The following is a 12,199-nucleotide window of genomic DNA, read 5'->3' on the forward strand; positions in this document are numbered from 1 at the left end:
GTTTGTGGAAAGTTAATACTTGGCATTTTTTAAGGTTAAGATGAATTTTGTTGGTATCGCACCATTTTGATATGTTGTTTAGATCATTGTTAAGATCAATAAGATCTTGGCCAGAATTAATTTCTCGAAAAACTTTAAGATCATCAGCAAATAATAACGATTTTGATTCAATAACGTCAGTGATATCATTTATATATATTGTAAATAATGGGGATCCAAAGGATGAACCCTGTGGTACGCCGCGCGAGGGGTAAATTGAATGAGAAAGAAAATTACCAATAGCTACTGAATGTGATCTGCCCGATAGGTAATTTAGTAAGAGGGTTGTTAAGTTATGATCTAAATTTAGAGAATTTAATTTCTGCTTTAATATTTGGTGGTCAATTATGTCAAAAGCTTTAGAGAAGTCAAGATAAATTACGTCAACTTGTTTTCCTCTCTCCAAAGAATCTATCAAGCAGTGTTTAAAACAGGCGAGATTTGTTACAGTGGATTTATGACGTATGCATCCATGCTGCCATTCAGAGAGTATAGTCTTTATAGAATTATTTAAGCAAGGCAGGATAGATGCTTCGAAGACCTTATAATATAATTTAAACATTAAATACCTACTATAGAAACCTTGATTACAAATACAAAATCGAAAATTCACATTTTAACTTTCCTGCAGGCTATATTTTACCTTTTAAATGAATTGAGCCATATGTATAATATATATTTTGTTACAAATTTAAAATTTTTATTTTTGAATAATTATTAAAAATGGAATATTTAACATTTGTCTTTTTAGGATTAAAAAAAAACCTTGTTAAATTAATATTAACAACACACTGTAAAAACAGTGTCTCAATGTAAGACGTTTCTGTCCCCACTTTTGAAACATTTGAGGTGTTTTACTTTAATAATTTTGAGATAAAACACCTCAAATGTTTTAAAAGTGGGGACAAAACATCTTACATTGAGACACTTGTTTTTACAGTGCAGTTAATTGAAAATTCGATTCGAGTAATTGGTGTAAATATGTTATGTTATCTATTTAAAATTTTTATGTTAAAAATTGTAAATTTTACATTTGTCTTTTTAAAATTAAAGACTAAAACGCCTTGTTAAATTAATATTAACCACAATTAATTGAAAATTCGATTCCACGTAATTGGTGTAAATATGTTTTGTTATCTATTTAAAATTTTATGTTAAAAATGATTAAAAACTGTTTATTTAACATTTGTTTTTTTAAAATTAAAAGACTAAAATGCCTTGTTAAATTAATATTAACAACAATTAATTGAACAATCTATTTAAAATTTTTATGTTAAAAATGATTAAAAACTGTTTATTTAACATTTGTCTTTTTAGAATTGAAAGACCTAAAAAACCTTGTTAAACGAATTTGTAGATGTATTTATGTTAAAACTTGATTGTATAAACAGAATACATATTCTTTTTTAAAACAAATATTCTTTTATATTATTTTTTTCTTTACCTAAATAAATATTTAATAAACAAAATCGAACGCAAATGATTGAATTTATATCATATAAAAAGGAATAATTAATTGTGAAATTTCGATTATTGTAAAATATTTTTTAATCTTTATAAAATTAAGAAAAATTTTATTAAATGTTTTCTAATTCAAAATTTAGTTTTTAAATTATTAAACTGATTAATGTCTTGTTATTAATTTAATGATATATTTATTTTTAATTTTTAAATATTTTATTATTAAATTATTATAAAGTATATAATATACACTACCGTCGGGAATTATCGGTACGGCTGCACACGCACGGCCCAAAAACATACCAATCTTTAAATCACGATTTTTTGTAAATACAAATGTCAGAAAATTAACAAATATACCATTCGACAGATTATTAAATTCTACGATTAATGGTACATAACTGAAAATTTTAATAATTTATACAAAGATTGCAGCAATCGACAAATTTGACAAAAAAACATTTTAAAATACAATTTTTTTGGAAATTTTTTTAACCTCTGCACATTTTTTAAAAATTGTAGAAAAAATTTGAAACTTACATAAGTGTGATCATTCAAATTTCATCTTTAATTTAAGACCAAAAGAGTTTAAAAATCTTATTCGGTTCGTGAGGTATCATTATAAACGTCCGAGCATGTTTTTTGACAAATTCATTGAATTAGTCGATTTTGAACGGTTTTTGGCTGAAAATGCTCGTCCGTTTATAATGATATCTCGCTAACCGATTAAGATTTTTGAATTCTTTTGGTCTTAAATTAAAGATGAGACTTGAATGATCACACCTATATAAGTTTCAAATTTTTTCTGCAATTTTTAAAAAATGTGCAGGGGTTGAAAAAATTTCCAAAAAAACAGTATTTTTAAAATTTTTTTGTCAAATTTGTCAATTGCTGCAATCTTTGTATAAATTATTAAAATTTTCAGTTATGTACCATTAATCGTAGAGTTTAATAATCTTTTGAATGGTATATTTGTTAATTTTCTGACATTTGTATTTACAAAAAAATCGTGATTTAAAGATTGGTATGTTTTTGGGCCGTGCGCGTGCAGCCGTACCAATAATTCCTGACGGTAGTGTATAATTATTTATATATATTATATAAAAATAATTATATAAGTTATAAAATATTAAAAAATAATTTATTTATTAATTTAATTAAAAAATTAAGTATTACATCATTTTTACTTGATATATTCTTTTAATTATAATATACACTAGTTGTAATAATTATAATTAATAATTATTCTTGTAATAATAATTAATTAATAAATTTAATAAATAATAAATTCAAATAATGAGTTATGATGGCAATTCAATATTCTTATTTTTAAGATTTAAACAATTTTTATTTAAAAGCTTTTTAAATTTATTTAAATTTTTAAATTACTTTATAAATAAAATATAATAAATTTTTTCCCTTTAAACAAATAAAAATAATACATTAAAGTCTCTCAAATGTTTAAAATTATAAATTTTTATTTATTTATCAATGCATCTAATTTGAATTAAGGTCAAAATACAATTAGCGCCATCTCGTGGCGTCTTTGAGAACCCTAACGTCACCGGTCAACATTAATTCTGCATTTACTAGTTGCATATGATCTGAATAACTTTGGACTAAACTGGACTAATTACGGATTCAATAGTTATAAAAAAACTGTATTGATTTCAAATTTAATTAAGTGTAAAAAAACTCCACAATAAACCGTACTTTTGCGGACAAATTCCGGATTAGTCCGAAATCGCTCCGACTTTTTGTTCAAGGTATTTACTTATAATAGATAAAATATTTAATTCTGCAGTCAATTTGTTTTTATAAATTTACTAGTATTATTAGTTATTTTTAGGGTTCCGTATACCTTTCGGTGTACTGACGGAACCCTATTGGTGAGACTCTTTGTGTCCGTAGCCAAATCGTGTCTCCCCCTAGCGGCTAAACTATTTGACCTAGAGAGCTCATAATTGGTCCAGATATGTATTTTCACTCGTAGATTACAGGAAAAATATATCGAATGTGATTTTTGGCCAAAAGTGCATAAAAAGTGACCATTTCTCCGCCTTAACTTCTATAAACTATTCGACATGGAGAGCTGAAATTTTGCATGCTGGTGTATTTTTACTCGAATATTGCAGGAAAAATATAAAGAACTTGATATGTAATAATGTCCATAGCGTTGTCAAAGAAAAACTAAAAAATTTTTGAAAAAAAATTTTTTTTCCTAACTTTTACATTATTTGACCTAATGAGCTGAAAATTGGTATACTAGTGTATTATTACAGTCTGTCGACATAAAATTTATTTAAGAAACTTTTTGAAAAAAAATAAAGAAAAAATTTTTTTTAATTTTTTTTAGTTAACCCTTTGAGTCATACATTTTTCATTTCATTGAAATCTATTGAAACTGGTTACTCGGGGGTTTTTGGGGTCGCTGAATACAAATCTGGCATCAGATTTTCAAGATTCAAAATGGCGGATCCAATATGGCGGACACGATTTTGAAAAATTCATTTGATTCGCTTAAAATTCGTAACTCGGGGGTTTTTGGGGTCGCTGATTACGAATATGTTATTAGTTTTTCAAAGTTTAAATGGTAAAAATTATAAAAAGAATTTATCCACTTTTAAAATTTTTCAAAATTTTTGGCGGCCATTTTGGATGAAAAATTATTTATTTTGAAAATCTGACTTCAGAATCGTGATCAGCGACCCCAAAAACCCCCGAGTAAGAGTTTTCAAAAGAATTTGTCGACTTTTAAAATTTTTCAAAATTGTTGGCGGCCATTTTGGATGAAAAATTATTTATTTTGAAAATCTGACTTCATAAATGTGATCAGCAATCCCAAAAACCCGCGAGTAAGAATTTTTAAAAGAATTTATCGACTTTTAAAATTTTTCAAAATTTTTGGCGGCCATTCTGGATGAAAAATTATGTATTCTAAAAATATGACTTCAGAATCGTTATCAGCGACCCCAAAAACCTCCAAGTAAGTATTTTTAATAGAATTTATCTACTTTTGAAAATTTTCAAAATTTTTGGCAGCCATTTTAAATAAAAAATTATTTATTTTGAAAATCTGATTAGGTATTCTAAAATTATGTATTCTAAAAATATGACTTTAGAATCGTTATCAGCGACCCCAAAAACCCCCGAGTAAGAATTTTCAAAAGAATTTGTCGACTTTTAAAATTTTTCAAAATTTTTGGCGGCCATTTTGGATGAAAAATTATTTATTTTGAAAATCTGACTTTAGAAATGTGATCAGCAATCCCAAAAACCCCCGAGTTAAAATTTTTAAAAGAATTTATCGACTTATATAATTTTTGAAAAGTTTTGGCAGCCATTTTGGATGAAAAATTATTTATTTTGAAAATCTGACTAAAGAAATGTGATCAGCGACCCCAAAAACCCCCGAGTAAAAGTTTTTGCGAGTATATGTTAAGATGTTTTCTTGTTTGTGCCATGACGTGTATACACGTCATCCACTGTTTGGGCCAGTTTTTTTCATGACGTGTATACACGTCATCCACAGTCAAGGGGTTAATCAAACAAATAAAAATCGACACAATTAACACAAACGATTCCCTCCACAGGTGAGTATCGGCTACAATCGGACAAATCACAATCAACAGACTGACACGAACGATTATCTCCACAGGTAAGTACCGACTTCAAACAAACAAATGACAAACGACAGACTAACACGAACGATTCCCTCCAAAGGTAAGTATCAACTTCATTCAAACAAACGACATTCGAAAAACTATTACTAACGATTCTCTTAACAGGTTAATATAGCTTTTACGTTGAAAGAAGGTATTTTCTTGAGTAGAAGCAGCATTATTGTTTGTGTTTTTTTACATCACATCCTGCATTAAGTTTGACATTTTCAGTTACTCATCGGTTAGCAATTCTTTACTAATATCTACAGTTCGTTCAATCGGATTGTCAAAAATGGTACATTATATTCAGTATCAAAAAATTTCTTTTTTTTATAGACAGAAATACTATGAAGAGGATTTTACGTTAAACGAGTTACTTGACTGTGGATTGTCAGGATTCATTCAGTTTATTTTTAATTTTTGCGTCCGCCATATTGGATCCGCCATTTTGAATTTTAAAAATCTGATGCCAGATTCGTATTCAGAGACCCTAAAAACCCCCGAGTAACGAGTTTCAAGCAAATTCTGTTCATTTTTTATTTTCGCGTCAGCCATATTGGATCCGCTATTTTGAATTTTGAAAATCTGATGCCAGATTCGTATTCAGCGACCCCAAAAACCCCCGAGTACCGAGTTCCAAGCAAATTCTGTTCATTTTTTATTTTCGCGTCCGCCATATTGGATCCGCCATTTTGAATTTTAAAAATCTGATGCCAGATTCGTATTCAGCGACACCAAAAACCCCCAAGTAACGAGTTTTATGAAAATAGGTTTAACGTATGTGTTGAGTTGGTAATGCTGGAGTTTCAAGGTTATTTGTGTTTAGTTGCGCGCGTTTGACAAACAATATTTTTTTGATAATATTTACTAAACAGTCAATACTAATGTAAAATTACTAAGCATAAATATTTATTACTACCTAATGAACATTTTTTTCACTAAAAAGTTTTCAGATAAACGAAACTCTTGAACTTTGAAAATAATAATTTGACACTGTACAAGAAAAAAAATAATATATATAATTTAACTTATAAAATTATCATAAAAAATATTTTAATATTAAATAATTTATAAATATTTATATATAATATTGTGCAGTGCACACGTAATAAAGAAACTGAATATTGTATCAAGATTGACCGAGTCTTGAATCGAGCATGGGACGAACATTGGTGTCCCATGCTGAACCAATATTGACTGACTCACTGACGGCACTGGCATTGATATAGTAGATTAGGCGAGAAGCCTTCCAGCCTTCTGTGGCCGAGCGGTTTAAATGCGTGCGTTAGATATTTCCGGTATGCGTTAGGGGCGGGGGGCGTGAGTTCGATCCCACATGCGAGCGAATATTTTTCATTCTTTGTTTTAAGCGTCATATAAAATAATAAATTTGTGTGTTGTGTTGTGAATAAAAAATGTGAACATGGTTTGTAAATAATGTTAAAAGTCTGTTAAAGAATCAAGAAAAAACTGTATCGATTAACAGAAAAATTGTATTTTTTTACTAAAATTATTTTTTAATATTACTATTTTAAATGACATTTATTGTTAGTAATATATTATTTATATGAAAATAATATAATTATTATAATAGTAACTTATTGCCATTAAATATATATATATATATATATACACACATACATGAATTAAAATAATAACAATAATATTTATTATTATTATTAATAATTCATATATTCACATTATATTGAATAAACGTGAGAAACGAGTAAATTTGGGAACAGTGGAAGCAGTCTTGTTTCAGTCCTGCATTAGGCTTCCGCAGCATTGATTGAGCATTGGTGTCCAATGCTGAATCAAGGCTCGCGCTGCAGTCTGGAATCGGTGTTACATTAAAGCTTCGATCATTCCTGCTCTCGCTGATTCACTCATGCTCAATCAATGTTGACCAATGCTCGGCCAATCTTTATAAAGCCTGAACTCGGCGTCACTTCGCGCCTGGGCTACCATATCAAGGCAAGTAATTCAATTCATTCGTTTAGTCAGTAAAGCCAGTGCACTACATTACCCCCAACACTACATTACCCCTTTCTACTCTACTTGCAACATTTATCGGTAATTGGTAGAATTAAAATAAACAATTAAAAAAATATATTAAAATCATTTGATAAAAAAAATAACTAAAAAAAATTAAAGTGTTGTATATCTAATATTGTAAACAATCATAAGTAGAGGAACAAAATTTTCAAAATTAGTTCCTCTACTTATTATTGTTTACTCCCGTGCAGAAATCGACACTTTTGTTCCCGATTACCGCCCTGGCCCCGGTCGGGTTTTCATGATCTGGCCCCGACGTCGTGGCCCCGACCACACTGCAAAAACTAGCGTCTTCGAAACGTCTTATTTTAAGACATTAGACGTTTTGAAAACGTCTAGTCTGGAATAAATGACTAATTCATCTGTCTTTCATGCAAAGTGTCTAAAAATTTGAGACACTTCTTGCGTCTTACAAATGTAAACAAGTCACTTTCAGTGCTTATAATTTAAGACATATAATGTAGACGGTAAAAGTGTCTACATTTAAGTCATTTTTGCTAATTTAAGACGTTTTCGAAGTAAGACACTTTGAATAAAAGACATTTTGTGTATTTGAGTATCTTCGGTAATATTCGTCTTGCCTCGTCTCGATGAAAGTTTCCCGCGCAATATCAATGCATACATGCATTTTTAGGTTATGTATCGATTCAAGCAGAAATTTCATCTGAATGAAGACACTTTAAACGTCTCCAAAATAGTCACTTTTAACGTCTTCCTGAAAGACATCCCAAAACGTCTTACAAATGAGGACAAAAGTGTCTCAAATATTAGACACCTGTTTTTGCAGTGCAGGACCAGGCCGGGTTTGCCCAAGGATCTACAAACAGCGCACAATGGATTTTTTTTTACAATTTACTGTTCAAAACTGTCTACAGTTACCTACAGTTCAACAAATAGTTAACTTTGATTTCTTTCCACTAAAAAATGTTTTTTTCACCTTTTCTTTTTAATTTAAGTCTTGTGGTAGTTCGCAGTGAACATAGGATCCACAAGATCCGGTAAGTCGACGTAACTCGAGTCGAGGGGAGATTGAGAGTGAACCTTTAAGTTCACCACCAGCGCCATCTCACAAAGAAGCAGCAAGCGTGCGCGCCAGCGAGGAAGCGACAAGCTATCCAGCCGCTTCAGAGTGAGAGTCAGCTGGAAAGAATAATCCGAAATATAAAGAAATCTAGTTTCAATTATAAAGAAAAGTGTTCGCAATCAACTCAACGCAAATATCTCCTGACTTTGAGTTTTCTTTGTGAGTTCTGGAGGTGAGTGCTTTTTTTTTGGCGATTTTCTCAAGCCCGCTACCTAAGCGTTGAGAAAATCGTATCTGGAGTTCTCCATCCTATGCTTACTCCAGACGATTCTTTACTCTCCTTTCCTTCTACTTTCCGTGGTGTACGCTGCCTAAGCTGCCACTCCTATAAAATAAGATAATGTTTAAATCGTTATGTCATTTAGTGCAACGAAAGGAAAACGCATATAAATACATATATTCTTTTGCATTATTACTTCCACATGTGCGTGTTCAGTCTATAACTTCCGGTAGTGATCCTTCTTTACCCACCGTAGATACAAGTGCGGTTATTAGAAAAATCCCTTACTTACCTATACTGGATATTCAAGTGACACTCAAAGAAGCCTTCATAGGGCTGCTTCTTTCGCCGATAACTTATCGTTCATGTATGACGATAAATGAAAATTCTTCTTTACCACCCAAGTAGCAGATTATCTCTCCATCTACCTTTCAGGATAAGAAATGAAGAATAACTCTCCCAACTTATCATGATATCTATGAAACCTGCAGAAGTGTAAAGAAAGTTGCCGTGAGCTTATTAGGCCGTCAGCATCCCCCCCACTTCTTCAGATTGTTTTGTGAGCTATCCTGGCCGTCAACGGATGTGGGCTATTTTGGCCAAAACAAGAATCAACTATATAGTTACATGAACAATGAACAATGTAGAGTTATTTTGCATATTTTTTTTAATAAAAAATTTAATAATTTTAGATGAATCGTTTGTGAAAAATAAGTGCTCCGAAACATAAAAACAAGAACAATAAAAATCGTTTACTGATGATAAGTGCATCGAAATATAAATACTAAAATTACTTAAATTTGTTATCTAAATAAATGCTTAAAAATTTATAAGTTATCAAACAGTTTAAAAAATAATTCTTATTTAAGAACAAAGAAAATTTATAATTTGATTTTTAAAATAAGTAATTCCAAATTTTGTTAATTTTCTAAAATTCGTTAATTTTCCGAAAGCTGAAAGATGTCAATAAATAATTATTTTGATACATACCTATGATATAATAAATATACATTAAATAAAGGCATTCACCTACAATTTATTTCAACTCTCGAAGTTCCCTGAAACTCCTGATCAAATATAAGACATATATTCTTTAAAAGAATCTAAGTAAAAAAGAAAATTTGTAACAAAAATTTTTTGTTGGACAGGATCATAAGTTAACTATTTGTTAATTAATATTGTTTATAACAATTTAAATAAGTTATTTTTTAATCATAAAGGAAAAATATTCTTCAAATGAACTAAAATTAAAAAGAAAATGTGGAAAAAATATTTTTTATTGTAGAGGAATCAAAGTTAAGTATTTGTTAATTAATGTTGTTTATGACAATTGAAATATATTACTTTATAGGTTTTTAATTGTCTGCTGGTAATATTGGATTAATTGGAACTGATTTAGAGCATGTGCAGTAACGGAATAAGAAAATAAACGTCCGTTTTTAAAAAATTGTGTTAATTTGTTAACTTTAATTGAAATTTGAGAATAAAAATTATAAACAATTAAAAACTCAAAAATTGGCCTCGAGGGATGTCTTAAGAATTTATTCTCCTTTAATTTAAAACAATAGGACAAACGCACAAATTGTCGAGGGTGAACCATTTGTCGATGTTATCATGGTGATAACCAAAAATATTGCCTAAAATGTTAAATTTATTTGTGGTTATAATATTAACATATTATTTTTGACATTTATAACTCTTAAAAACTCTTAATTATTTTTCATACTTAAATTGAAATTCCATGTTTAAGGCAAAAAAATAAATTATTATTAATTAATAATTTTTAGTATTATTGTGAATTATTAATAATAAAAAATTTTTTATTATTTTAAAAAATTGTTAAATTATAAATAATAGAGAATAAATAATTAAATTAATAATTTTTACCATATTATTATGATAAACATATTAATTTATATATATATATATATAACATACATTTTTAATAATTTTTCTATAAATAAATATGATACAATCAATTTATTATGATAACACTGTATATAACGGTCCCATGATTTAAAAGGAAGTTTAAGCGAGGTCGCTTCCAAGCTTGCGTGGCTATGAGGTATGTGTATTTGACTTGCGTCCTCGAGGTCTAGGGTTCGATCCCCCGTGCGTGTGATATTTTTCCGTCTTAGTTTTAAGTGTTTTGTGTGTAATTATTAATAATGTTACATAAAGTATAGGTTTAAATAATTATTAACAATAATAATAATGAATTAGGCATTAATTTAAATAAGATAGTCTGTCTAAATTAATGAAAGAAAATAAGAAAAATATTTTTTTTAAAAACTTAGTTTAATAAAAGCAATTCTAATAATTATTTACATTTTTAATGACACTCATAAAAGTTTATTTACTACGAAAATATTAATAATAATTATTAATATTGAAGTAAATACTCCCCATGCTTTAATAATCAAATAACGAGCTTTATTTAATAAAATGCAGTCAGTATTGGATTTATACCTGGGTAGCGAAAAGATTGGGGGAAATCCCATGGTCCCGACAGGGCGGCCAGATCGGGCAAAGTGCCATGGCCCCGGTCAAAATTTCTGCACGGGCTATATTAGATATACAGCACTTTAATTTTTTTTTAGTTATTTTTTTTATCAAATGATTTTAATATATTTTTTCAATTGTTTATTTTAATTCTACCCAATGGGAAGTAAACGATTGGTTCAATAATGGGCCATGCTTGGCGAACTCCGTTCCATTATTGGAACATTAATGGCAACCATCATTGGACCACCAATGGTTTAAACTTGGGATGATCACGCTACTGCCAATGATCGGTAGCCAAGCATCGGGCCAATATTAGTTGCCAAGGAATTGCCAAGGAAACAAAATCGATTTTTAAAAGCTTGATTTTTTATTGGCAGCCAACAAAAAACCAAGGTTTTGAAAATTGATTTTTTTAAATTATTAATTAAAATATATTTTTTAAAAATTTATTTTAAAAAAAAAAATATTTTTCAAAAATATATATTTTTTTTTAAATTGATAGAACATATTAATTTAATTTGTCACCTCTGGTAAAACAAAGATGAAAGACTGATAAATTCCCTCACTTTATATCTTACAGTGGAGGGATAACTGTGAATGTCTTTGCGAGAGAGGAGCAGGTACTTATATAGAGCCAGTGAAACAGGTCACAAGCGAGAAGAAATCACTAGCATGCACTCTGGCGGCGCTTGTCGGAAGTGGCGCAACGTTGGTTGCCAAGCGCTGTGTCGATAACGTCAGGATATGCATGCGCGCCAGAAAACAGTTCCGACAAGCGCCGCCAGAGTGCATGCTAGTGATTTCTTCTCGCTTGTGACCTGTTTAACTGGCTCTATATAAGTACCTGCTCCTCTCTCGCAAAGACATTCACAGTTATCCCTCCACTGTGAGATACGGTGAGGGAATTTTTATCAGTCTTTCACCTTTGTTTTACCAGAGGTGAAAAATTAAATTAATATGTTCTATTAATTTAAAAAAAATATATATTTTTGAAAAATATATTTTTTTTTAAATAAATTTTTGAAAAATATATTTTAATTAATAATTTAAAAAAATCAATTTTCAAAACCTTGGTTTTTTGTTGGCTGCCAATAAAAAATCAAGCTTTTAAAAATCGATTTTGTTTCCTTGGCAATTCCTTGGCAACTAATATTGGCCCGATGCTTGGCTACC

This window comes from Leptopilina heterotoma, unplaced genomic scaffold (genome assembly GCF_015476425.1).
Source record: "Leptopilina heterotoma isolate Lh14 unplaced genomic scaffold, ASM1547642v1 Lhet_228, whole genome shotgun sequence".
Taxonomy (NCBI): Eukaryota; Metazoa; Arthropoda; class Insecta; order Hymenoptera; family Figitidae; genus Leptopilina; species Leptopilina heterotoma.